This window comes from Marmota flaviventris, chromosome 3 (genome assembly GCF_047511675.1).
Source record: "Marmota flaviventris isolate mMarFla1 chromosome 3, mMarFla1.hap1, whole genome shotgun sequence".
Taxonomy (NCBI): domain Eukaryota; kingdom Metazoa; phylum Chordata; class Mammalia; order Rodentia; family Sciuridae; genus Marmota; species Marmota flaviventris.
This window is the reverse complement of record NC_092500.1, coordinates 6,099,797-6,126,068: the sequence shown is the minus strand read 5'-3', so window position 1 is coordinate 6,126,068 and position 26,272 is coordinate 6,099,797. Positions and strand designations below refer to the sequence as shown.

General features: G+C 49.8%; 1 protein-coding gene across 4 annotated transcripts in view; it reads right to left on the bottom strand.

The window, feature by feature from the left end:
* Positions 1-15,459, bottom strand: part of Pacsin2 (protein kinase C and casein kinase substrate in neurons 2) — a 113,102-nt gene extending 97,643 nt beyond the window's left edge. For 3 of the 4 annotated variants that reach the window (XM_071609420.1, XM_027954664.2, XM_027954666.2), the window contains exon 1: positions 15,318-15,459. The gene's annotated coding sequence lies outside the window, so the exon portion shown is untranslated. The remainder of the gene's footprint in view (positions 1-15,317) is intronic. The other variant, XM_027954665.2, reaches the window with a different exon arrangement.
* Positions 15,460-26,272: the final 10,813 nt, after the last annotated feature.

Genomic DNA, 26,272 nt, shown 5'->3' with positions numbered 1-26,272 from the left:
TACCAAATTTTAAAAAAAAAAATCATGGTGAGTTCAAAAACAGGACAGGGGCTGGGGTTGTGGCTCAGTGGTAGAGGGCTTGCCTAGCACATGTGAGGCGGCACTGGGTTCCATCCCCAGCACCCCCACACACACACACACACACAATAATAATAATAATAAAGTAAAGGTATCATATCCATCCATAACTAAAAATATTTAAAAAACAAAAACCTCCAGGACAGGGATGAGACAGCTGGAAGGGAGCTAGCCTAGGTCCTCAGCCCACCGAGGCCAGCCTTCCCTGCACACTGGGCCAGAGGGAGTTTAATTATACTCTGTCTCCCCTAATCAGAATGTAATGCCTTCATCTACTGTTTTCGTCTTGTAGCCCCAGTGCCAACACAGCAGATATTCAAATATTTGCTGTACAAATTGATAGGGCTTTAGGAACCCATTAGAATTGCTTGCAAAAATGTTTGAGCCCATTTCTAGGAGAGATTCAGCAGAATTCCTTCAGGGCCCTCCCCGTGGGAACCGCCAGTGCTCTGGCATCTCCTATTTGAACCTGATCGGGTTTGGGGCACCTGACCTTGCTTCCAGTGCACAGCTCAGCCCTACCACACCAGGGACCGCATTTGCACAACATGCCCTGACCTGACAGGCATGCAGATGCCAGAGGGCAGGGAAAAGGACAACAGTAAACTCCTACTAACCATCCCTGCAAGAAAAGGGTCCTATAAGACTGACAAGGTCCCTAAATCACTAGATGATAGTACTTTTTGCATTCAATGGCATAGGAAATCAAGGTGACAAGAGGATATTATAAATTCTAGTTTTTAAATGAATTAGGATTTCATCATATCACAGCATGGTTTATAACAGTAACATATGAATGTTTTTTGTATGTGTGGGGGTGCAGCACATACGTATCAGATTATTAAACCATGCCTGCTGGGCACAGCCCTGAAGGAGTGGTCCTTTGCAGTCACTTGCTGACTTCCTGGGGAGCCAGAGCCACGGTGGGGACCACCCATGCACCAAAGCAAGAACATGGGTCTGAAGAGTTCTGACGTGTCCACCCCCAGAAGGGAAGCACACAGCTGGAGGGAGGGGAGGGTCCCCTCGCAGGAGCTGTGCTACAGGGAGCTCTGTGGGCGACCTGTGCCTGGGCCCTGACAGGCACTCATCCAGGACAAACAACAGTCCCCTCAGCACTCCATTGTAAAGGCGAGGCAGGTCCCACAATGAACGGCAGGGACAGGCCAAGCCCAGGATTCTGACTGCAGAGTTCTGATCTAGCAAGGAGTCCAGACACACCAGTAGTCCCACAGCCCTGGGCGGGCCCCAGACCCAAACTCAACAGAGGCCAGTCCCTATCCCACTGCTGGAGAGGGGCTCCGTACAGGGAAAGCAACCTGGGTCCCAGGTCAGGACCCAGGCCTTCAGAGGGAGGGGATGAACTTCCCAGGCTTTGTGAAGTGCATAGCGCTGGCGATTCCCCAGTCCACTGGGGAAGGGGTGCTGCCCCACCCACACACCAGCCCCAGGACCGCCTGGAGTTCCCCCTGGGCTGAGTTTGTTTCCCTCTCTGCCAATCACAAGGCTAACATGAAGTTTTTGGAGGGTAGGGATACGAGAAGGTGTCCCATCCCTTTATTTATTAGTAAGAGCACAGCCATTTTAAAACTATTTCTAAACATTGTAAACCCACACGTTCCTGGCAGAAGTAGCAGACATGTCCAAAATACCCATTCTGGAAATGAGGTGCGTGTGCATGTGTGTGTGTGCATGTGCACAATCTTCAAGGAAAGTAGCCTACCTGAGCATTAAAGGGAGGCAATGAGTCGGCTCCCATCGTCCTCCACCACCATCGAGCAACTTCAGACACAGGCTTACAAGAGCAAGAAGCAACCCAAAAGGAAACAAAACCCACATTAAGAGAGAAGAGCAAAGGGTAAGTCTGGGAGCCATGAGACCAACCCCTTCACTCAGTCTTCATAAAAGGATACACACTGCAGGCCCAGTGATCCAATCACGGTGCATTTTTCCCATGACTTATGCTAAGTCAGAACTATCCCTCTGGCCCACTACAAGGCCCTGTTTCTATGGAACTGTCAGCCCTGGGTCTGAGAAGCAAAAGAAAATTGACAGGACAGCATGAGGAACCGGGCACCATCCCAGAATAATGCTCAGGTCAAGGGCTACTGTGGGACGGTGCCTCAGGATTAGGCCCGCTCTGTGCCATGTCCCCCAGCAGAACAGGGGCAGGTAAGCAGAGATTTCTCAGGAAAATCAAAAGAAAATGGGATGGACAAAGGGGAGCAAAGGGCAAGTGCCTCAAGGACTCAGCTGTGATCATTCGGCTTGGTTGAGGCACCCTAAGGATGACTTGGGCGCCCACCCAGCCCGGCCAGAGCCTTTGCACTCACAAGCACTGCTCAGTCAGTTGCCGAGGCAACGGCAACCCAGACATGTTTAGGCATCTGTGGAAATCAGAGCAAAGTACAATCTCTACACTTGTGATAAAAACTCAGCAGCCAAGCACAGAGCCAAGCATTACTCAAAAATTTGGTCCTACTGACAGAATAAATAGGGTGGCGGGGAGCAGGAAGTGACAGCGCCCAGCAGAGCTGAGAGTAGACTAGCCCTGGAGGGCTGGCACCACAGCCAGCTTGCATTGGGAACAAACACTTATGCTTTTGTGTCATTTGTGATTGTTCCTCTTATTCCCACCTTAGTATAGAATAAAGTCCTTTGGTTTGGTTTGATTGTGAATGTCAGCTTAGCTGGGATAAGAGGAACCAAGAAAAGCCAGTTTTTGCCCAAGAGGAGGACAGAAAACTAAAGGGGAAACAGCCCCAGGGGAGGGGTGGACACCCCACACACACACACAGTTGTCACAGCAGGAACTGAAGGAAGGGGATGAGGGTAAGAGCTGAGCTGGGCAGGCCTGCCCCTGGCTCCCTACCTGGGCCCCCTCCATGTCCCCACTATGCACCTTGTCCTCTGCAAACACTGGAAAATGAGCCACCAGGAAAACAGGGTTGCACTCAGTCTGAAAGTGAATACCTGAGGACAGTGGTAGGTGGAAAAGCCAATCAGCCCACGGAGGGGACATGGTAGAAAGCCACAGTGGACTTTAGGATGGAAAAATCAAACAAGCAAATGAACAAAACCAAGAGAAAGCACCAGTGTGACACTCTCCCCAGGAAGCTCCTCTGACATGTTCACCTCCAGCAAGGAGGAGACACGGGACACTCGGGACAGCAGCGCCCAGAAAGTGCTACTGCAGAGGCAACAGCCACAGGCTCACAGGACCCAGAGCTATCCTGATTTCCAAATGAAAGTCTTTGTTGTTGTCTTCTGGTTTTGGTGGTAGTGGGGGTTGACTCCAGGGGTGCTCTACCACTGAGCAACATCCCCAGCCCTTTTTATTTGAGACAAGGTCTCACTAAGTTGCTGAGGCTGGCCTCAAACTTGGGATCCTCCTGCCTAAGCCTCCCTGTTACTGGGATTACAGGTGTGTGTCACCATGCTGGTGTCCGATTTGAATAAAACCAGCAGAAATAGCCTTGCCCAGTCCTCAACATGCACAACGTAAATGCAGGAAAGCAAACTAAAACATGTCCTATGAGTTGCTGTGGTTCAGAGTATCCTGAGGACAAAACTGATGAAGGAATGCTACCATAAACATTTACAGCCTTGGGAATGTAGAACATTAGCTCAGGGATTAATAATAAAGAAGGACTCTGTGTGTGTGTGTGCACGCTCTGGGAATCACAGGCCCTTGCACAACACTTGGCACCAGCTCTACTGCTGAGATATACCCCCAGCCCCAAGTAAGCGCTTTTCATCACAAAAATAAAGCATCCAACTCAAATAAAAAGATATCCAGAAACTTAGGAAGGAAATGTGACTCATTCAAGAAACCCTCACAAAAGTTTCTTATCTCACAGCTATGCATAAGGTCTAAAGACCAAGGCACCTTCAGGAGAAATAATCTCCCATTTTCTTCACCCAAAATGCCAGAAAAATAAAGACTTACAAGCAGTAGAGCAGGATTTCAAAACACTCTAAGATAATCATAGCCTTTAATCCAAGATTTCTTTCTCTTTCTTGGCAGCACTAGGGGTTGGGGTTGGGCCAGGGCCTCACACGTGCGAGAAAGTACTCAGCATTTTACACTGAGCCATAGCCCCAGCCTAATCCAAGATTTCTATTCCTGGGAATTTATCCCCAGAAACAAACAGCAGAAAAATAAAAGTGAAATTGAAAACTGTTAATCATCTACATTAGCCAAAAAGAGGAAATAACCTAAAATGTCCAGCAAAAGGGAATGTTTTAATCTCATTACCTTAACAGAATAATACAGCCATTAAAAAACCTTCTGGGGAGTAGACTCAGGTGTATAGCTTAGTGGTAAACACTTGCCTAGCATGTACAAGGCCCTGGGGTGATCCCAAGCACGCGCGCGCGCGCACACACACACACACACAAAAAAAAAAATTTAAAGATGATGATGATAAGAACATGGGGGAGGCCTCCTGGTACTTATCCTCAGAGGCAGAGCAACCCCATATTTGCTGAGCCTCATGAATGGAGGGACCGAGAAGGAAAAACAATGGAAAATATTTGATAAAATATTTAAGTGAATCTGAAAAATGTAACCATAACAGTGTTGATTACTGAAAAGAAGGCAGACACCTGAGGTCAGTGCAGGCTTCAAATGTCCCCCATTTACAATGGATGACTCTGAGGTAAGAATACCATCTTTGACCCACAGGCTCCCCGCGTTCAGACTGACAGCCCGAGAGCAATGCTGTGAGACGGCAGAGGCGAGGCGCTGCTCCTGCCCGTCTAATGCTTGCTAGAGACGCAGTCCACGGGCAGCAGCACCTGCTTCTGGTACCCACTCTAGGACTCATGAAAACCCGCAGGGCTGGGGCTGCAACTCAACGGCAGAGCGCTGGCCTGGCATGTGTGAGGCACTGGGCTGGATCCTCAGCACCACATAAAATAAACAAATAAAGGCATTCTGTCCTTCTACAACTACAATAAACAAAAATAAACAAACCCTGTGCATATGGAAGATAACACACAAAAGCATTTCTTCAGGAAACCCCATTTTCTATGTTGTCCTTCCTTCTTCCCTCCCTCCCTTTCTTTCTTTCTAGTACCAGGGATTGAACCCAGGGGCATTCCCCAGCCCTATTTATTTATTTACTTTTGAGACAGGGTTTTACTAAATTGCTGAGGTTGTCCTCCAACTCACAATACTCCTGACTCAGCCTCCGAATCCCTGGGATTACAGGTATATATCACCACACCCGAATGTTCCTTCAATTTTTAAAAGATCTTAAAGTAAGGCTGGGGTTGTAGCTCAGTGGTAGTGTGCTTGCCTAGCACAAGTGAGTCACTGGGTTCAATCTTCAGCACCACATAAGTAAATAAAATAAAGGTATTGTGTCCACCTACAACTTAAAATATATTTTAAAAAAAGTAAAAAATCATTTTGGCATAAAAATGATAACTGTCACAAGCATTAAAACATCTGCTCTAATTTACCTGCACAAATCATCTTCATTTGATAACAAGATATCAACAAAATGTAAGCCTTTCTCAGTTTTACAAAGTACAGTGTAAGACAAGCACACAAAAACGCAATTTCTTCTCCTTCGACTACCTGCTTTTTAATAGCAGGTGACATCTCTTAGAATGCAGCTGTGGAAGGTGAGGCCCCTAAGTCAGGGCCTCTGGAATCCTGGGTGTGCTCCTCATGACTGACCAACCCACCTGCGTGAGCTCGGGGATGACCAGGTTTTGACTACACATCAGCAGCTGCACGTGTCCTGCTGCGTGAAGTACTAAGAACTTTCAAATTTCCTTCATCAGGTCAGTTGCAAGCACAGATACTGCCTTAAACAAAGACCACATAATTTGCCTCATTTTCTGTTTCTCAGGGGGTGTAGAGGGAGATTAACTTTGAGAGATTGTTTTCACATTTGAGGGCAAGTGGCTCCAAATCTACTTAGGCAACACGGTAAAACGACCTAAGTGTAGGCTTTAGCATCAACTCTGACCCTCTGAAGGTGACTTAATCTCTCTGAACTTTGGTTTACTACTGGGTAAAGTAGAATTAAAGTTATCTTGTTGCAAGAATTCAACTAGCAAGAATGTAAACTTTCTTTTATGGTCCCTCAGAAAACCCCAGAACTCAGCAGGGGGGTGCCCCCTCTCACCACTGATCCCATTCCCACCCAGGCCCATCCTCCCTAATGATGATACAGGTGCTGGTGCAGGATCACAACTGCTTAGTTAAAAATGGTTGTGTCCAAGCTAAAGGGCACCAAGGTAGGCCGGCTTCAGCAAATCAACCAGTTCCAGAACCGCTAATAGCAGGCTTGGAGGTCTGTGCAGGGAGCAGAGCCTGTCCGTGGTTCTTTTGAAGACCACAATTCACAACCTTGGCACACTCACTTGGTGGCAACATAATTTAGTATAATGGAACACAAACATGGTTTAAAATATGAAAATGTTCACAAACTACATTTTAGGTGTCACTTTATACTAAAATTCCATTTAATTCAATAGGAAACTTCAAAACACTAGCCACAGTTGATTTCATGTACTACAGACCACCCTGTAGGTACAGACAGAGGGCCTCTCAACTACCTCCCTGGGAGCTCTGGCTCAGGCCCAGGCCGGGTCTAGGTCGGTGGCCTCAGGCAAAGTCACTGACCCATCCACTTTTGCCTCTTCTCCTCTGAACCACGAAGAGGGGAACAAACCAACAAGGTTGTTCTGAAAACAAAATGAAAGCTGTGGGGAAGTTGGTGATAAGCTGCAAAGACCTTGGCAACCAAATTATTTTTTGGTTTTTTTAATAAAATTTTTAACTGTAGATAGACACAATACCTTTATTTATTTTTATGTGGTGCTGAGGATCGAACCCAGGGCTTTACATGTGCCAGGCAAGTGCTCTGCCACTGAGCCACAACCCCAGCCCCCAGACTGTTTTTATATATACTTCTTTTAATTATAAAATCATGTTATGACTTAAATATTAATTCTGAAACATAATGGGCAATGGTACAGTCTGGAAAAAAAGAAGACTTTCCATAATTCCACAGCCTTAACTATCACTGCTGCATAAAATTTTAATAATATTTTACATGTGATCAGATCAGTGCACATACAGTTTTTGGTGGTGCTGGAATCGAGCCCAGGGCCTTGTGTGTGGGCCAGCGCTCTACCCACTGAGCTGCGTCCCTGCCCTTATCATTTACTTTTCCAAGTCCTTCCATTTTTCTTCGCCTACATGTGAGTGATTATCACAGTCACACAGGCTCCCTTCCTGTTCTTAGGCACCATGTTCAGTCACAACCACATCCCTTCATCCCAGTCTCAGGCTTTCTGCAAGCCACAAACATGACCCGCAGCACAGAGTCATCAAGCCGGGAGGAAGGCCCCTACCTGGCAGGGCTGCCCTCAAAACCGAGGGAAGAGGCGCCCAACCTCAGCCTCACTCCCAAAAAGTGGAGAGAAGCAGGCAGAAACCCAGAGTTGGTGAGAAGGGAGGAGACAGGCTGGGAGAGCCAGGATACAAGGGTATGCCACACAGGACCCCTGTCACCAAGGGAAGTCTAACACATTACATATACTCTACCTAAAGGAAGAACAAAACATTTTAGAAGGATTTTCAGAATTGTATAAAATAAAATCAACATGGCACTTTAAAGGTACACTTTGCTTAATTTGCATATTCACTTACACATACTTTGAGTGACACCAAAATTATTAAGCCAGGACTATCAATCAGGCACACATGATGAACTCTGGGGCTGTTACTTCATAGGACCTACCTCAATCCTAGGAAAAAGGGGCTGTCGGTGTCCTGGTACAATTAACTGAATGTCTATGTCTCCCCCAAATTCTTTTATTCAAATCCTGCCCCTCACTGCAATGGTATTGGAAGGTGGGATCTGAGATCTAAACAGGGGGTGACGTCATGAATGGGATTAATGGCCTTATAAGGTACACTGTAAGGTACAACCAGAATTCAGCTGTCTGTAATCTGGGAAAAAACCCAACCCTACTGGTACCCTGATCTGACTTCCAGATTCCAGAACTGTGAGAAGTAAATCCCGATTGTTTACAATCTACCTGTCTGAAGTACTCTGTGTTACAGCAGCTCAAACTAAGATACCCAGTCTCAGAAATGTTGATACATTTGGCCAAGGAAGGTCACAGGGTCACCTGGTGGTGGAGCTGGAAACAGAACCCAGGGCTTACTTAAAACTATGTTTAGGAGTTGGGGATGTGGCTCAAGTGGTAGCACGCTCACCTAGCGTGCGTGAGGCACTGGGTTCGATTCTCAGCACCACATAAATGTAAAATAAAGATATTGTGTCCACCTTAAAAAAAAAAACTAAATAAATAAAAATAATAAAATAAAACTATGTTTCTAGGGGCCGGGGTTGTGGCTCAGTGGCAGAGCACTTGTCTAGCACATGCAAGGCACGGGGTTCGATCCTCAGCACCATATATAAATAATAAATAAAATAGAGATGTTATATCCACCTACAACTAAAAAAAAAAAAAAGCCATGTTTCTAACCTCTGATTCCTTAATGCGACATGACCTTTTTTCTGCAGGAATTGACAGTGAAGGTTCCATTCTAACCTCATAGACTTGTGAGCATGAACCATGTGGAAAGAGCAGACCCAGACAGCTGACCCATTACCCACCTCCCGCTTCTGCCAAGACCTTCATCCTCCTCTGTGGAATACCCTAAAGTGGCTCTGTGTGGGCCCCAGTCTCCAGGAGGGGGTTCAGACCCAAGCCCAGCACACAGAGCCTGCCCACTGACCTTCCCTCCTCCACACCGGGCAGCCCGTCCACATGCCACCTGCACACATGTTCTTGACGACTCTGCCTCTGCCCAGGGCTCTCCTCCATCATCCCACCTCAGTGCTGGCAAAGGCCAGTCTCAGCCGCATCCCGTGAGCAGTCCCACCTGCCCTCCTCCCCTCCCACTGTGCACCCCCTCCTATCTGGCACTGTCACCGTGAAACATAACTGTTTCTAGGCCTGTTGCTGACCCTGAGCTGACTCCACAGAGCACAACAGTCCCTTAATCTCAGGGCCCAGAGTGGCAGGCAGAGCTAGGTGCCAGAGGCACAACAGAAACGCAGTTGCCAGTGCAGCCCCCTCACCACACCTCACCCATTTCCCTTCAGCTACTGATGCCCGTCCAGACACCAGCAGCTAAGACAACCTCCAAGCAGCCCAGAGTGTGACAGTAGTGAAACCCCAGCACTTCCATGGCAGCTTATCAGTGTCCCCAGCTCCCTGCCCCCCCCCCCCGTTGATATCTAAATCAAAGAGGAAGCCAACGGAAGGGATGGGCCAACCTGCAGGGAAGAGGGAGTGCAGGCAGAGCCGAGAAGCAGGCCTGTGGCAGGCCACGTCCACACTCCACAGTAACTGGAACTGCCTGTGGCACAACCTGCTGCTCTTTCTCCATCATAGCGTCGCCTTTGACTGCCTGGATTCCCACCAGACCTCTGCTCTGGGTGGTGGCACACTGCTCACCAGTCAGCATTAGCGGCAGCCTCCAACAGCTCCTCTCACCGCAAGAAGGCCCTTCCCTGGGAGAGGCTTCATGTCCAATGTCCCTGAGGCCATGTGTGGCCACCTTGTACTCGCAGGTATCTTAAAGGAATGGTCTGTGATACACACAGATCTCTTTTCCACACCTCAATGATGAAGATTAGTCAGCCCTTCTCCTGACAGACCCCAGCATGGATTGACAGGAGCATGGGGGATTCCTCTGCTACCTGCCACTCGTGAGTGATGCCTACTGTGAGCAGCTCTACCAACTTCCATGCTGCACAATCGAAACACTGATTAGGATGATTACTTTCATCAGAAATAAACAATCTAACATCTGTGCAGCTTTAAAGTTTCGTGTTCATGGGGCTAGGGTTGTGGCTCAGTGTTAGAGTGCTCTCCTAGCATGTGTGAGGCACTGGGTTTGATCCTCAGCACCACCTAATAAATAAATAAAAGCTAAAAAATAAATATATTTTTTTAAAAAGTTTTGCATTCTTTCACATACATGTGCTCTTTACATAGCTGAGGCTCTCTATTCTGCTTATAAACTGACAAAACTCAATCCTGAAGGTGTTAGGAATGTGGCCACAAGAAGCTACTGTTAGATAGTCATGGTCACTGGCACAATCCACACCCAAGTTTCAAACCCACCCAGAGACTCTGAGCCCAGGGAGGAACCTCAAGCCACAAGGAGCGTCTCGCCCAGGAGGACATATTTGGATGGGACAAGTCAAACATTTGGAATTTTCAAATAACATTTATTTCACAACTTTCTGAAGTGCTAAGCAACTGAAAAGTCATCATCTCAATGTACTCTTTAATCAATAAACATTAAATCTGCTCAAAAACCCACGCTCTACAAATTTGCCCCTTTGAAAAATGTGGCAAGAAAAAAATATATAAATAACCTTTTCATGGTCAGGCAGAAAGGTGTTTAGGGATCCAAATTCCAACAGAAAAACAGTCCTTCAGGAGACGCACAAATAGTTTCCGGTGCAAGTGACACATTCTGGGATATTTACACTGCCAAACATAACTCATAATGACAACCACCAAGGAAGCAAACCCAATGGAAAAAAACCATGCTGGCAACTGGAGTCCAGTTCTAGTCTCAGGACAAGCCTCACTCGAGATCCTGTCAGAGTGGTGGTCACGCCTGGCGACCCTTTCTTCATTACAAAAAGGAACATCTACCACTACCATCCACTCAGAAATGTTCTGGACACAAAAAATGATAGGTGAAAATGCTTTGGAATGTGTGTCCTCTATAAATAAAAGCCACTGTTATTATTAGCTCAAAGATGATCAGGAAAATAGGGTTGTAGAATACAGGAGGCAAGAGGCAGCTGAAGAAGGTGCTATGCCCAGCACGATACCACCAGGCCATGCGAGATGCCCACTACGATACCACCAGGCCATGAGAGAGGCGGCTTGGGGGGGGCAGATCCCACTCTTAACCTGGGTTCCAGGCCCCTCAAGCTGGCCACATGCATCTTTTGGGGGAAGGGGATCATGGTTATTATCAGAGTTTCAAAAGGTTAAGAACCTCTAAGCTCCACATTTTAAGAATATGAAAACTGAGGTAGCTCACTGCAAAGCGCTTGCCTAGCATGTGTAAGGCACTGGGTTCAATCCTCCGCACCACATAAAAATAGACAAATAAAATAAAGGTATTCTGCTCATCTACAACTACAAAAAAATTTCAAAAGAAAATACGAAATATTGATGGGGCTGGGTTATGGCTCCGCGGTAGAGTGCTCACCTAGTATGTGTGAGGCACTGGGTTCAATCCTCTGCATCACATAAAAATAAAATAAAGCTATTGTGTCCATCTACAACTAAAAAATATTTAAAAAAAAAAAAAAGAAAATATGAAAACTGAGACCTCAAGATCTGTGTTGACTGTCCTTGACCTCAAGGCTAGTCAGGGAAAGGCTGGACAGAGCCTAGGGCTCCTGATCTCCATCACGTCCTACCACACTACCATCCCATATTCTGAGGAGGGAAAAAAAATTTCATATAGCTACAAAGCATGTTACACAAACCATCACACCTGTGGTTTCTAAATTTATAGCAAAGTTTCTATCCTTATTTAACCTTTCTAAAGTTTCTTGTTGAGATCTTTGATAATTGAGTTTGTTTTGTATACACTGCCACATTCTCTGTGTGGAGCCAAGAAACGTGAGTGATTGAAGATTAAAAATTTTTAAAAATGGGCTAGGGGTGGGAGTTGGAGTTGTAGCTCAGTGGCAGAGCGCTTGCCTAGCATATGAGAGGCACTAGGTTCAATGCTTAGCACTACATAAACAAACAAAATAAAGACATGCTATCCACCTACAACTAAATTAAATAAATAAATAAATGGTTGGGGTGAGCCTTAATGGTAGAGGACTTCTCTAGCATGTGCTAGGTTGTGTAACTAAGCCCCTGGGTTCCCCATCACAGAGAAGAAGAAGAAGGGGGGGGGGGGAGAGAGAGGAAAAATGAAGAAAAAAAAAAAAGGAAAAGACTTTAAGAAAAAAAAATAATGATTACCTGTTACTCTGCTTTATTAAGCAAAAAAAATAAACACACACTGATGAGAATAAGCATGAGTCAATATATAACTTAAGCAGAGATTTAGGATCTTTGTTTTACATGTGATTTTTTTTTTTTTGGGGGGGGGGGGTAACTAGGGATTGAACTCAGGGACACTGGACCACTGAGCCACATCCCAGCTCTATTTTGTATTTTATTTAGAGACAGGGTCTCACTGAGTTGCTTAGGGCCTAAGTTGCTGAGGCTGGCTTTGAACTAGAGTTCCTCCTGCCTCAGCCTCCTAAGCTGCTGGGATTACAGGAGTGCACCACCGCACCTGGCTTTACATGTGATTTTAATCAAAATACCAAAATATGTGCTCTCAGACGCCTGCTACCCCTCAAACAGTTACCTTTGAAACTACACAGATGTCAAAAATGTCACATTGTGCAAAATACTTGGAGAATTGTTTTAGGATGTAACGTTCAGCAGGCAGAACGTAACTATCAGAACAGCACTGAGACCCACCAGAAGCCAAGTTTCAAAAGAGCAATGCTTTCAGGTGGGGGCATAAAGAAAGGACTCTACCTATGGAATGCAAGGTGGTTCTGCTGCTTTCAGGTATGCAGTGGCAGTTCCAAACAACTGGGGAAAAAAAAAAAAATGAACTGACACTATCACTCATGTGAACATGGCCATTACCCACATAATCTACAGGGCGGTCTCCATGAAGCCGAAATACAATCAGATGGCAGATAAGGCAGGCTCGAGTCAGCTGGGCAGTTCAGGTGAGGGGGGCTGGGAGCACTGGTAATGCTACAGCAACATCTAAACACAGGGTGCCATTGCTATTATAAATATTACTTTAATTTGTTTGATATTCCACACATCCTGGAATAATCAACTGATGATCCCTTCAGAAGCAGGAAGCCTGGCATCATGTCTTAACTCAGCACAGACTTTCAAGTGACAGAGGAGTAATGAAAGGGCTAAGGACAAGAACCCCTCTGCTCCTACCCCAGAAATACCTGGTTATCCGAAATCTGGACTGGACACCCAGGACCAGGTAAAGGCAATCCTGCTTCACAGCAGCAGGCCCTGCTGAAAACCTAGATATTGTTTTTTACATATGCATAATTTTAAATTATTTAAATATTATGACCTCTTAACATCTGGGCTAAAAGTAATGAAGTTCCAGTTCCCAAAACAGCATGAGATAATACCACCATTTCCGGACAGTAGAATAAATCAGTCATATCTTTTTTATGCTCATATATGAATACAAGACCAGTGTAACTCCACGTCATGTACAACACAAGAATGGAATGCTAATTAGAAAAAGTTACACTCCCTATATATGTCAAAATACACACCAATATCATGTATATCTAAAAAGAACAAATAAAATGAAAAAAATATTATTTAAAAAAACTACCATTTCCATTCAAATGAGTTGTTCATCTACTCCTGTGTTATATATTACTTTCCCAAATAATAAATATCATTAGCCTAATGGCCAATTTCTTTATAACTTTAAGACAATTGTCAAAAGAAAAACACACTTCAGGAAAGTTTTTGTTGTTGTTGTTTGTTTTTTGTTTTGGATTTAGGTGGACACAATATTTTATTTTTATGTGGTGCTGAGAATTGAACCCAGTGCCTCACGCATGCCAGGCAAGCGCGCTACTACTTGAGCCATATCCCCAGCCCCTCAGGAAAGTTTTTGATGTAGTGGCCTCGTATCTCAACTAGCACAACTTCACAAAGGAGGCTGCCAAACAACTCCAGTTAAGTTTAAACGAACACAGATCAATGCTTTCCAGGTGAATCAAGAGAAATCCAAGTTGCACTGGCGCCCATTCAAACCTTTATGAGGCAGCTCTGGGCAGGCTTGCAAAGCTGGGGGAATAAGAGTGTTTCAAGATGGAACAGGAAGGCTAGCACTCAATAAGACCCACCTGGTCCCCTCTCCCTGGGATCCAAGCTGGCAATCCTAGGAGGGTTAAAACAGAACTTCAGCATTCTGAAATAACTGCAAAGAGAGGAACCCAAGAGGAGGGAAGGAAAGTGTGAGCTCACATCCGCAGCTCAGGTTTAAATTATTTGAGCTGGTCTCTTGATTTTCATCAGGACAGCCAGGGAGTGTTTGGTAAACAGTATAATGAGTAGCCTTGGAGACTGTGAGCTGCCAACTCTCCTTGACCACAAAAACTCAGGACAGTTGGGGTAAAGGAGAAGAGGCAAGACCCAGGAATGATGTGTACGCCCCACCCAAAGACCACCTTCCCTCAGGCACCCTATCAGAGCATGGCCTCCCTGGGGCACCAAAGATGGGCTGTACTGATCCCAAGGAGACAGCACAGCTTGCTCTCCTTCTGGAAAGAAAATCCAACTGTGAGTGAGCGAAACTGAATGAATCGCTGAAATTCAGCAGCTACCATACCTCTCAGGATAAACTAGCTTACAAGCCCCAGAGAAAGAGCAAGAGTCCCCATCTGGGATTCAATGGGTCTGGAGAAACTTGGAGAGTCAAATGGGCAAACACTCAAGCCTCTCCTGCTGGTCCCCCAATCCTAGGTCCTGCTGACATGGAAGGGCTTTGCTCTCCCACCCTCCCCAGACACACGCACACAGAGGCAGGACAGGGAGGGTGGAAAGGAAGGAAATGGAGGGCGGTCATCAAAGAGCCCAGAATGGGCGCATCCGCGGCTCCTGCCCGCTCACTGGCGCTCCCCGGCCACACCTCTCCTCCAGCCCCGCTGCCGGCACCCCTCGCCCACCCGCGGGCCCCTGGGACTCTCCGCCTTCTCTCCAATCGCGCCCCTGCTCCGCTCAGACTCCTGAAGACGCCCACCTCCCACTTCTGCGGCTGCCTAGAGCCCCCCGCGAGCGGCCCGTGGGCCCGGACGGCGCTACTCCGGACTCCTCTCCAGCGCGCCCCGCGCCCCAGAACTCACCAACTCCCACTCCTCCCGCAAGCGCACCCCACTGGCCGCGGCGTCCTCTCCCGGCGGCCCCGGCTCCTCTGCACACGCCCCCTCCCACGGCGAAGGGAAGTTCCGCGCGGCGCGGCTCCACAGCTGCTCCCGGGGCGCGGAGCTCGGCTCGGCCCCTGCGCGGCGGCCTGTCAGGCACGGGCCCGGCCGCCGACCCGCGCCCCCGCGTCCCGCCCTGGCGCCCAACCGTCGCGGAGCGCAGCTCACCTCGGCCTCCGCTCGCCTCCGGACGCGCCGCGCACCCAGCTCCTACCGTGACGGCGTCTCCAGCCACGGCTCGGGCTCTGGCCCCAGCTCCCCCTCGCTCCGGCTGCGCTGCCCAACCCTGCCCAGACCCGCAGCGGCCGCTTCTGCCGCCAGCCGCCACAGCACCGCCCCCGCCGCGCCCGCTGTGTTCGCCCCATTGGCTGCCAGACGCCGAGCTCCGCCCCACAGCCCCTTTGAGGCTTCGGATTGGGCCAGGGGAGCAAGGAGGTGGCACGCCCCCTAGCGCGCTCTAGGGGCCTCCCCTGAGCGTGCATTGGCGGCTTCCTCTATCAATCAAAGCGGGAGTACCTTCCTAATGAACTGAGAGGGCTGACGGGGGTCAAGATCTGCAACCTTAGGAAGACCTTGGTCCGCGCGTTTTGCGGCTTGAACCAGCTCCTAGGGGTGGGGGTTGCAGCAGGACAGCACCGTGCCTGACTGGGAGCTCGGGGAACGTAGACTTTCAGAAAGTTTCTTCCCGTAGAAAACTCTGAAGGTATCCACTTGAGCCAGCTTAATTTAAACAGGGCCAAGAGTGCATCTCGATAGCAAGATACCCACATTTTTTCTCATTCTCACACTAAACTTGCTTGATAGTGGGGCTCTGGGGGTATAGCTCAGTTGGTAGAGAGCTTGTCTAGAGTGCATAAGGCCCTGGATTCAATCCCCAGCACAAAAAAAAAAAAAAAAAAAAAAAAAAAAAAAACTTGCTTGATAGGATAGGATATTAACCCCATTCTGTATACAGAGGGAAATAATGAGTCAAATGGGCTAACATTTCCTGAACATCATTCTGGTGAGAGAGGATGGTAAGGGTATGCCCAAGTGAGGGTTGGGAAACTGAAGCCAGGTAACTTGCTGGGGATAACATGAAGTTTCATGTTAAGAGCAAATGGGCAAATGGCAGAGCCAGGACTAGAAGCCCAGATCCTCTGGACCAATGGCGGCCTGTGCTGGTCCCACATCACCATGTGAGAATGGTAATGAGGACTGTTGTAGCAATATGGAAAATGCTGGAATTAAAATGTTAAAAGTAAAAGCAGGGGCTAGGATTGTGGGTTCAGTGGCAGAGTGCTTGCCTAACGTGTGAGGCACTGGGTTCAATCCTCGACACCACATAAAAATAAATAAATAAATGTATTTTAAAAAAGTAAAAGCAGGGGCTGGTGTTGTGGCTCAGCAGTAGAGCACTAGCATGTGCAAGGCACTGGGTTCAATCCTCAGCACCACATAAAAATAAATAAATAAAGGTATATATAAAAAAGAAATTACAACTAATAATACTCTGGTATTTTTTAAAAAAAAAAGTAAAAGCAGGATAGATTTAAAAATGGCGGAAACTCTCTAATTATTACTGCATATGGATAGGAACTAGAAGAGTCACAAAGAAATAGTGGTTGTTCACCTTCTAGACTGTTCTGTTGCATTGTCCTTATAAGAACTGAGAAAGTAGCTGGGCACAGTGTAACACCCCTGTAATCCCAGGGACTCAGGAGGCTAAGGCAGGAGGGTTGAGAGTTCAAAGCCAGCCCCAGCAACTTAGCCAGGCCCTAAGCAACTCAGGGAGACCCTTTCTCTAAATAAAATATTAAGGAGGCTGGGGATGAGGCTCATGCTTAAGCATCCCTGGGTTCAATCCCTGGTACCAAAAAGAAAAGAACCAAGAAAGTTTGCCTAGTATGTGTGAGGCCCTGGGTCGGATCCCCAACCAGCAACAAACACACACACACACACACACACACACACACACACATACACACATACACAAATTGAGAAAGAAAGTAAAGAACCTAATGATAAGACAAACCACTGCCAAGAAGTCCCATGTGTTCTCTGGGACTCTATCCACAGGGACTTCTAGACCACCTGAGTGGACCCAGGCACCAGCTGGGTTCCCTGCCCTAAAGACCTGCCTAAGGTCAGCTGGTGCTGCAGAGCCATGCCCTGAGCAATCCAGAGGTGCCACCCAGGTTTCTGAGCACCAGTCTTTCTTGTGGCCGCTTGCTCTTCCAGTGCCCCGTGCTCACTGGCCTCACCATCACCCTAGCCACAGAAAGGCATCAAGCCCTTTTGGCCTCCTGGCCCCAGGGGTGAGGGGTCACTGCCTGGTCATGTGACCCATGCAGCAATGCAGTTGCTCTGCAAGCATCTGGCTCCTTTCACACTCCCCTCTTCTTATCTCCCCATCTCCTCAAAAGAAACAAAATTCCTCTTGTTTTCTGGAGCCCAGCAGTTTGATACTGTTTGCTAAATTCTTTGGGTTGGGGCACCTTTTATCCCAGCAGCTTATCCAGGTAGTTTTCATATGCAGCTCCCCTTTCTTTGCAGGCTGGGAACATTTCACAGTATCTCAGCCCAGCCACCTCCTTCAACCCTATTCAGGCAGCCTACAGCCCCCTGCAGCCTCTGCCCTTCTCCAGCTAGGGCCCTTGGGCAAGTCACTGCAGCTGCCTGAACTTAAACTTGCAGTGGTCTTGGAAGGGGGCCTGACACAGTCTCCACTTGTTCTGTGTGTTCCAAGACCCCTACACCTTTTGTAAAAGTGCTTCGACTTTTTTAAGAATTGTAGTCGAGGGACTGGAGTTGTGGTCCAGTGGTAGAGTGTTCGCCTAGCATGCATGAGGCACTGGGTTCCATCCTCATCACCACATAAAAATATATCGTGTCCACCTAAAACTAAAAAATACATATTAAAAAAAAAAAAAGACTTGTGGTTGAGGACTGGGGATATAGTGCAGTAGTAAAGGGCATGCACAGCATGCACCAGGCCCTGGGTTCAATCCCCAGCACCAATAAATAAATAAATTAAAAGAAAGAAAGAAAGAAAAGAAAAACAGAACATGTTCTTCGCATGTTAATATCTTGCAGACACCAAAGCGTTAACTGTTGCAGCCGGAGTGATGCATTTCTGGATGTACCTAGGAATGAAGCTTCCCTGCCAAGTGTGTAAAGATCTGAATTCCTCGGGAATGTGTCATTGATTAGGAGGCAATTGCTGCAGCCTTTCTTGCTTTGTTTTGGTTTGTTCCCTGGCCTATGTGCTCTGCTCACATAAAATTGTACCAGCGAGTACAACACTTCGCTCACACACATGCCATCCATCGACTAGAGCCTGCACCACCCAAAGGCAGTGGGATATGACACTTCAAGTGGACAGGGCTTCCCCAGGAGGCATCGCCAGGGTGCCCGGAATCAGGATCACTTCTCAGGAGTTCCTCAGTTGCTTCTTCTGCCTCCTGCTGTTTGAGGGCCAAATCTGGATGGTTACTGTCTAACTTTTACTAAGTGAAAAATCTCTTTTGCTGGGGTTAAGGTTACAATGTTACCATTTGTACCAACGTGAGCCAAGTGTCAAGAATTCCAAACTGGGGCTGGGGATGTGGCTCAAGCAGTAGCGCGCTCGCCTGGCATGCGTGCGGCCCGGGTTCGATCCTCAGCACCACATACAGACAAAGATGTTGTGTCCACCAAATACTAAAAAATAAATATTAAAATTCTCTCTCTCTTAAAAAAAAAAAAAAGAATTCCAAACTGACCTTTTGCAACTTTGAATGAAGACCTGACAAAGTCGAGATTTACTGGATACCTGTTAAAAATATCAATTCCCTCAGGAACTCTTTCTCCCAGCACCTTCTGCTCCTGCATAACAACCGCAGGGTGCCTTTCAATCCAGGACCCTGAAAAAGGAGAAATGACACTTAGGATTCAGAGTGGGATCCCTGTTGGCTCCCAGGACCTCCTCGTCCCCTGAATAGCTCCTTACCAAGGTCCTTGTCTGCCCTTGATATTGAACCTCTGGCCTCCAGAACTATAAAGGTAAATTTCTGTAAGTCATCCAGTTGGTGGTACTTTGTCACTACAGCCACAGGAAATGAACTCCTGTGCCAGCGTTGGGCAGGAGAAAGCCATGGCTGAGGTTCCCCTCTCCTGTCTGCTTTCTAATATGGCCTCCATAGACTATCATAAGCACAGACACCTTTCCTACTAGGGGAAAGGGAACGAGAGAGAGAAAGAAAGGAAGAAAGGGAGGAAGAGAGAGAATTGGTCCATAAACCTGAGCCTAGAGTTTAGATGACATATCTTCCTGCCATTCTGGGACAAAAACAAAGATGCATTTGAGTCCCTCTCCTCCTGTAGGCCATGCTAGCACACAGTCGGTGCTCTCTCCGCCAGTGCTGTGACCACGCCACCTCAAGTAGAGGAAGCGCCCTGCCTGCAGCTCAGCAGCTGCAGCTCCTGCCCGCCCCCCATACCGCCTGCCCCAGGAGGAGTGTGGCTGAGGCCTCCTGCTGCTCAAGAGTGGACAAGTGGCAGTGGAGTTGGGCTTGGGGCTCAGGTCAGCACCCTCTCCCAGCTGTTATGGGGGGGGGGCAGAGGAAGGCAGCCCCCTCCCCCCTCCAGGCTTCTGCCCAGCCCCTGCATCCCACGCCCACAGCCAGCTGCTCCTCCCAGGCTCTGTTCCTGCCCAGCCTCATCTCCTGCCCTCCTCTGCAAGAGCCTCCAGACCTAGTCTGAGACCCACATTCCACCCCAAGTAGCCCCTGGGGGCAGCAGGTGGGGAGGCCAACTCCATGTCCCTTTTAAGCAACTCTTCTGCCCAGACGACTGCCCATGGCACCCGCGTCCCCCTGCCTCTGGGTCTAGGCGATGGCAGGCCCAAGCCTACCGTCTTTTTGAGTCATGTGACCTAGTGGTGTGCCCCCACAGTGATGAAGGACGGTTCCCCTCCTCTTCAGGAGCATGAATGATAGAGAGTAGACATAAAGTGGTGACAATTGCACATCAAAGTGTCCTGCTGGGCAGCAGTGGGCAGGTCAGGAGAGTGGCAGGACAAGTCCTTGATGAGCATCTGGGGCCACAGAACAGCAGAGCCAGAGGACCCCCAAAGAGAGGGAGGGAGGCCTACTCTGCCTCCAGGTGAGGAAGCTGAGGCCCAGGGAACTCAGGCGACTGCCAGGGGGCTCCCAGAGAACAGAGGCCCCCGCCAAAACTTGGGCCCCCGGGCTCCTCTAGTTCTTCCCTCAATGAACCAAACTCTCTCCCTCTTCTGTCTGGTTTAATTCACCAGAAACACACTAGGCCCGAATTAAGAAGCACCCCCACTTCCAAGTGAGTCCTGGTGGGTGGAGCCCCGGAGAGGGGTTGTGCTCGAGAGATGGGCTGAGCGGGGCATGGGGGATCCTGCGAGGCTTCTGAGAAGAGGACTTTCAGCAGCTCCTCCGAAAAAAGAAGGACTTGGAGAGTGTCTGAGGGACACGTAAAGGGACAGAGAGGGTAAAGTGCCAGAGCACAAGTGCACAGACCCCCCTACAGCTCCAGACCATAATCAGGGTGGCCAGAAGGGCCTTCACCCAGTGCCCTAGCTGCTCCGGGGCCTGGAGTGCAGTAAGCTGCACTCCCTGTCCCTCTGCAGCTCTGGACGCACCCTTCCTGTTGTGACAACTCTATTCTCTGTGCAACTGGTTCCAGCCGGGGGCAGGGTTTCAGATTGCAGCACGTGCACTCATTAGGGCTGATGGGAGTAGGCCTGGGCACCGGGCAGCGCCTGTCCACCTGCCAAGCCAGGCCTGGGTGAGTTACAGCTCCGGGCATTCCTGCTCGTGCCCAGACCCGGACACCAGCGCCGGCCCCTTCCTGGGGCACAGCTCCCCACTCACTCATGCATGCAGCCCGTGGGTCAGCCACCTCCTGGGACAGACCCTGCAGGATGGGGTGAGCCCAGGAAGAGCTGCAGAGCTGAACTGGCTGCCACACAACTGGCCCCCTCGGAGCTCAGAGCTTTCTACCTAGCCACAACCCCACTCTGCACTCAGGACACGGAGGCTTAGAGAGGTAAAGGTCATGCAGCTCTCAGAGGGTGCCAAAGCCACACCTGTAACACCGCCCCAGGCCATGCTGAGTCTCCAACAGAGAGAGAAACCTGGACTCCCCAGGCTCTCCCACCAGGGGCCTCTGGGAGCACAGCCTTGGTTAAGCAGAGCCCTCTCCCACCTCCTGGCTCGGACCCCTCACCCCCACCCCATCTGCTAACGAGCCCACCCAGACAAAGGTGAGGAAGAATCTCCCAGAAGACCCCAGACCACCTCTGACATTGCAGCCACAATTTCTGAGTGAGCAGAAGTCTCCTCCCCTCCCTCTTCTCCTGCTCTCTTTGTCAAACTACAGTTGTGTAATGTCTGCATTTTTTTTTAAATACTTGCATCCTCTCCTCAACCAGATAATGAGGACCTGAGGCCATGCATAAGAGTCTGGGTGTTATCCTTTGAATGTGACCCCCCAAAATTCACATGTTGAGAATTGGATCCCCAGGGTGACAGTGTTGGGACGTCATGGAATCTCCCCCCTCATGAGTGGAGTAATGTCCTTACCACAGGAGTGGGTTTGTCACAAAAACAGACTTGTCACCTATAATCCAGTGACTGGGGAGGCTGAGGCAGGAGGATCCAAATTCAAGGCCAGGGCAACTTAGCAAGATCCTATTCCAAAATAATAAATAAAAATGGCTGGGGCTATGGCCCCGGGTAGAGCAGCCCAGGGTTCAATCAAAAGAAAGAAAAGGTTGCCGGAAGGAGGGAAAGGAAAGCAAGTCAGCCAACAAATGCCTCCTGTGAGGGCTGAGGCCTCAGGGGAGAGAAGAATGGGTGGTGAGTTCTGTTAGCAGCTCAGAGGAAGGACAGACGTGTGGCCAGGAGCCTTCTCAGCGCTGGAGAAAAACAGGGCCACGTCTTTTTTTTTTTTTTTTAATTAATAGGCTTTCTTTTCTTTTCTTTTCTTTCTTTCTTTTTTTTTTTTCACCAGGCATTGAACCCAGGGTGCTTAGCCACTGAACCACATTCCCCAGCCCTTTTTATTTTTTTTATTTTGAGACAGGATCTTGCTAAGTTGCTTAGGGCCTCGATAAATTGCTGAGGCTGACCTCAAACTTGAAATCCTCCTGCCTTGGCCTCCTGAACTTCTGAGATTACAGGCGTGCTCCACAGTGCCCAGTTGGTTTCTTTAAAAATGTACTTATTGAAGGCTACCTTGTTTGCTTGCAATTATGAATAAAGCTGCTACAATCATCTGGGCACAGTTTTTTTGTTGTTGTGTTATTAATATTTTTTAGTTGATAGACCTTTATTTTTTATTTATTTATATGTGGTGCTGAGACTTGAACCCAGTGCCTCCCACATGCCAGGCAAGTGCTCTACCGCTGAGCCGCCGCCCCAGCCCTGGGCACAGGTTTTTGTGTGGACTTAAGTTCCCAAATCCTTGGTAAACACCAAGGACCGTGCTATTGGCCCGCAGCAGGCTGCTTTGTCATATGGCACGAAAAAGTCCCTATGAGAGATTGGGCAACTGTGAGTGGCGGTCAGTGGAACTGTTTGAGGTCATCAGATGACTGTTCACGATGGCGGGGGGGGGGGGGGGGGGGGCGGGGCGTGGACAATTTATTTAGTGGCTGGAGATAGAGGGGTGAGCGTGGAACACCCACTGACACGCCAGGGGTGTCCAAGGCCTGAGTGTCAAGGACAGGCAGAGGACAGTGACAGGCGCTGGGTCTGAAGGCGGTGGAAGGCCTCGGGCCTGAGTGTTGAGGGGGGGGTAGGAAGCCTGCCAGGAACAGGAACCTCATGGCGGTGGCCCTGGGGGCGGGGCGGGGGTTGCTGGGCATGGAGGGCCGGGCAGGGGACTCTTGAAGTCTCTGCTGCATCTGTGACCCGGAAAGCCACTCCAGGCCCAGGCTGAGTGACAGGTTGGACCAGGTACAGGTCAAAGACCTCCAGAGCAGAAGGGAGCTCCCAGGCTGAGCAGCTGTTATGCAAAAATTTCCATTGGTCCTGTTTCCTGTATTTCTCAAAGGCTTTCTATGAGGGCTCCTAGCCTGGGAGGCCTGAGACACAGTCCCTCAGGGCCGGAAGTGGGTGTCTGGTGTCACCAGGACACACCCCCAGCTTTATGGCTGTGACTCAGCCCTCACCCAGCCCAGGGCTCTCCCAGCCCTGAGTCTCTCCGGTTTGGCACACACCCACATCCGGGCTCCACCAGCTGGGCTGCTCTTCTCTGAAGGCAGAGGGCAGTGGGCAGGGTCTGGGAACTGCCTGTCCAGGGGACAGTGGGACGGGGAGGGGCCGCTCTCGACAACAGGTTTGTCATCATTGCTGCTAAGAATAGCAGGGAGGGAACCAGGGCCTGGCTCAGGCCCAGAGGTGCGTGGTCAGTCACCACTGCTGCCCATCTGGCAGGTAGGGATACCTGTCATTCTCATATCACCATCCCCAAGGAACAGAGATGGGAGAGCCCAGATCAGATCACATGGCCAGGAGGTGGACAGGTATTCCCCAGGGACTCCAGTTCCAGAGCCTAGGATTTGAAGTCAGAGGTTTATTGAACACCTATTAAGTGCTAGACACTGTTCTAAGCGCTGGCGAGGCAGGGTGAATGAGACAGGGGGCTGCCCTCGTGGGGCAGACCTCCTCTGGCAGACAGGGATACGCAGCAGATCAGCAAGTGAGCAGAAGCTACGGAGGTGGCCCATCCTCGCCCTGCTGGCCAGGGCTCAGGGAGCCTACACACCGCTCTGTCCTCCTTATACCCTGAAATGTTTCCTCCCTTAGCAAGACCGCTCCAAGGTGTCTACTCAAGAGAAGTGAAAACACTTGTCCACACAAAGACTTGTGCAAATGCTCATAGCAGATCTATTCACCATAGCCAAATAGTGGACATCATTTCAGCCCTTGTCATCCGGCAGTGGGGGGAGGGAAAGAAAATGTGACCTATCCATTGATGATGGAATCCCATTCAGCCCAAAGCAGGAACAAAATGCCGATTCATGTTACAGCAGGCATCAACCTCGAAACCAGAATGCCACAGGAAATTTCCGGAAAAGACAAATATAGAAACAGTCAGTGGCTTTGGGATTGCGTGGGGCTGGGGTAGGAACAAGGAGTGACTGCAGAGGAGCATGAAGGACCTTGTTGGGGCGGTGGAAATGTTCCAGAACTGGACTGTGGTCATGATTGCACAACTCTGTGAATTTTCTAAAAATCATTGAATTGCACACTGAAAGCGAATGAGTTTATGGCATGTCAATTATGCCTCAATAAAGCTGGTCACAGAACGCTCTCTCCTCCCGTTTCCACTGGCAGAGACCTTCTCGTCCGATTTAACCAAGTGTCCCCAGCACCTAGGACAGTTCACGGCACACAGAGGGCACCCGTGAATGTTGGGACAGGGAACAGAAGTAGCTTAGGAACCCTATGGGAGCACAGCCCCTGTCTTCCCCCCTTGGCCACCCTCCTTGAAAGGCTTGCCTATGCAGATGATCCCTTTCCTTGGGGACATTGATGCCACTCGGTGACATGGCCCTCGCCTACGGAACCTCCAGTTGTGAATCCAAAGGCACCCTGGAATCTCAGCCGCGTGACCCGGGCACCATCCTGTGGCTCCCTTGGGCTCTCGGCCCTCCCTCTTGCCGGGCCACCCCTCCCACCTCCACCTTCCTAGATCTCAGCTCCACACCCCGGTCTATCCTCAGACCCTCTAGATGTCACGTGACACCCAGGTGAGTGTCCCCAAGATTTCTCAAGCTTTACATTTCTCACACTCAGGTTCTATCTTCCCCTCACCCTCCGCCCGCAGCGCCCTCCGTGATTGGCCCCTCACCCTGGAGCCTGGGCACTCTCCCCTGGCCCTCGCTCCTGCGCCCACCAGGTCCCGTCAACCCATTCTACTTCCCAGCAATCGTCCCTGTCCCAGGCCCTCTCCTGGCCACCACCCCCCTTGCTCTCCACCTGCTCACCTTGCTGTGACCTGGCGACTTTTTACAGGGTCAGACCCTCAGAGGGCCTCGAGTGGTGGTCACAGCCCTGATCCCAGTGACTCGGAGGCCGAGGGCAGCCTGGCGACTCAGTGAGACCGGGTCTCAAGGAAGGAGAGGAGGAGCGAAAGCGCCTGGTGGGGGTCCGTGCAGGGCGCTTGCCTCGCATGCCCAGGGCCTGGGGTCATCACCAGCCACATAAAAAGCAAAAGTTTCTCTGGGTTCCATGCAACAGGCACTGGCCCCGCAGCCCAGGCTACCGTCTGTGAGCTGCGGTGATCCGGAAGGACACCGGGGGCATTCCACTGCTGGGAAGCACTGGGCCATCGGGAGAGGAAAGGGAGGCACTGGGCAGGCCTGGGCCAGGCCGCCAGCTCAGGGGCCTTCTGGGCGGATCTCCAGGACCCGGCACCTTATGAACTTAGCCCCTTGGATCCCGGGGAGCAGCTCCAGCCCTGCCCCAATTCGCACAGGTGCGTCTATGGGGCCCACTCTGAGCCCAGGGCCCTCTTCAGATAGGAATGGTCTGAGCCCAGCCGCTCTTCAAGACCACCTGGGAGGCCTGGCCGCTCCCAGACCCTCAGCAGCTGCCAGCCGGCCCCTGATTCCGGCCTCCTCTCCTGCTCTTCCCTTCTCACCCCTGGCCTTGGTGCTGGGTGCCCGGGAGGGCTGTGCGGGAGGGTCGCCTTCAGGTCCAGCTTCCCATTACAATTAATTCCCATTCCCCAAATTCCGATTTTTGTTATGACTTATCCAAGACGCGGGAACTGGGCCAATCGGGGCCTTCTTGGCCGTGGGGTGGATTCCTGCAGGGGGTGTTATTCGGCAATCCTTCTCCTCTCAAGGCTCAAGCCCCTGGACACGTCCGCCCCCTGCTGGGCAGCTGAGAACTGCTCTGGACAACGCCCTCTGCCTGTGAGCAGTCCCCTAGTGCTCAGCTCCTCACTGGGTCCTCCGCGCCTGCCCTGCTTCTCATCCTCTGCCTCCACTGCTGGGCTCCTGCCAGTCTCCTGGCCTCCACCACCCTCTCAATTGCCCCCAGAGTCACATCTGTAGGAACACCAATCTTATCACTCTGCTCCTCAAAAACATTCAGTGGCTCCCTAGTCCCTAAGGA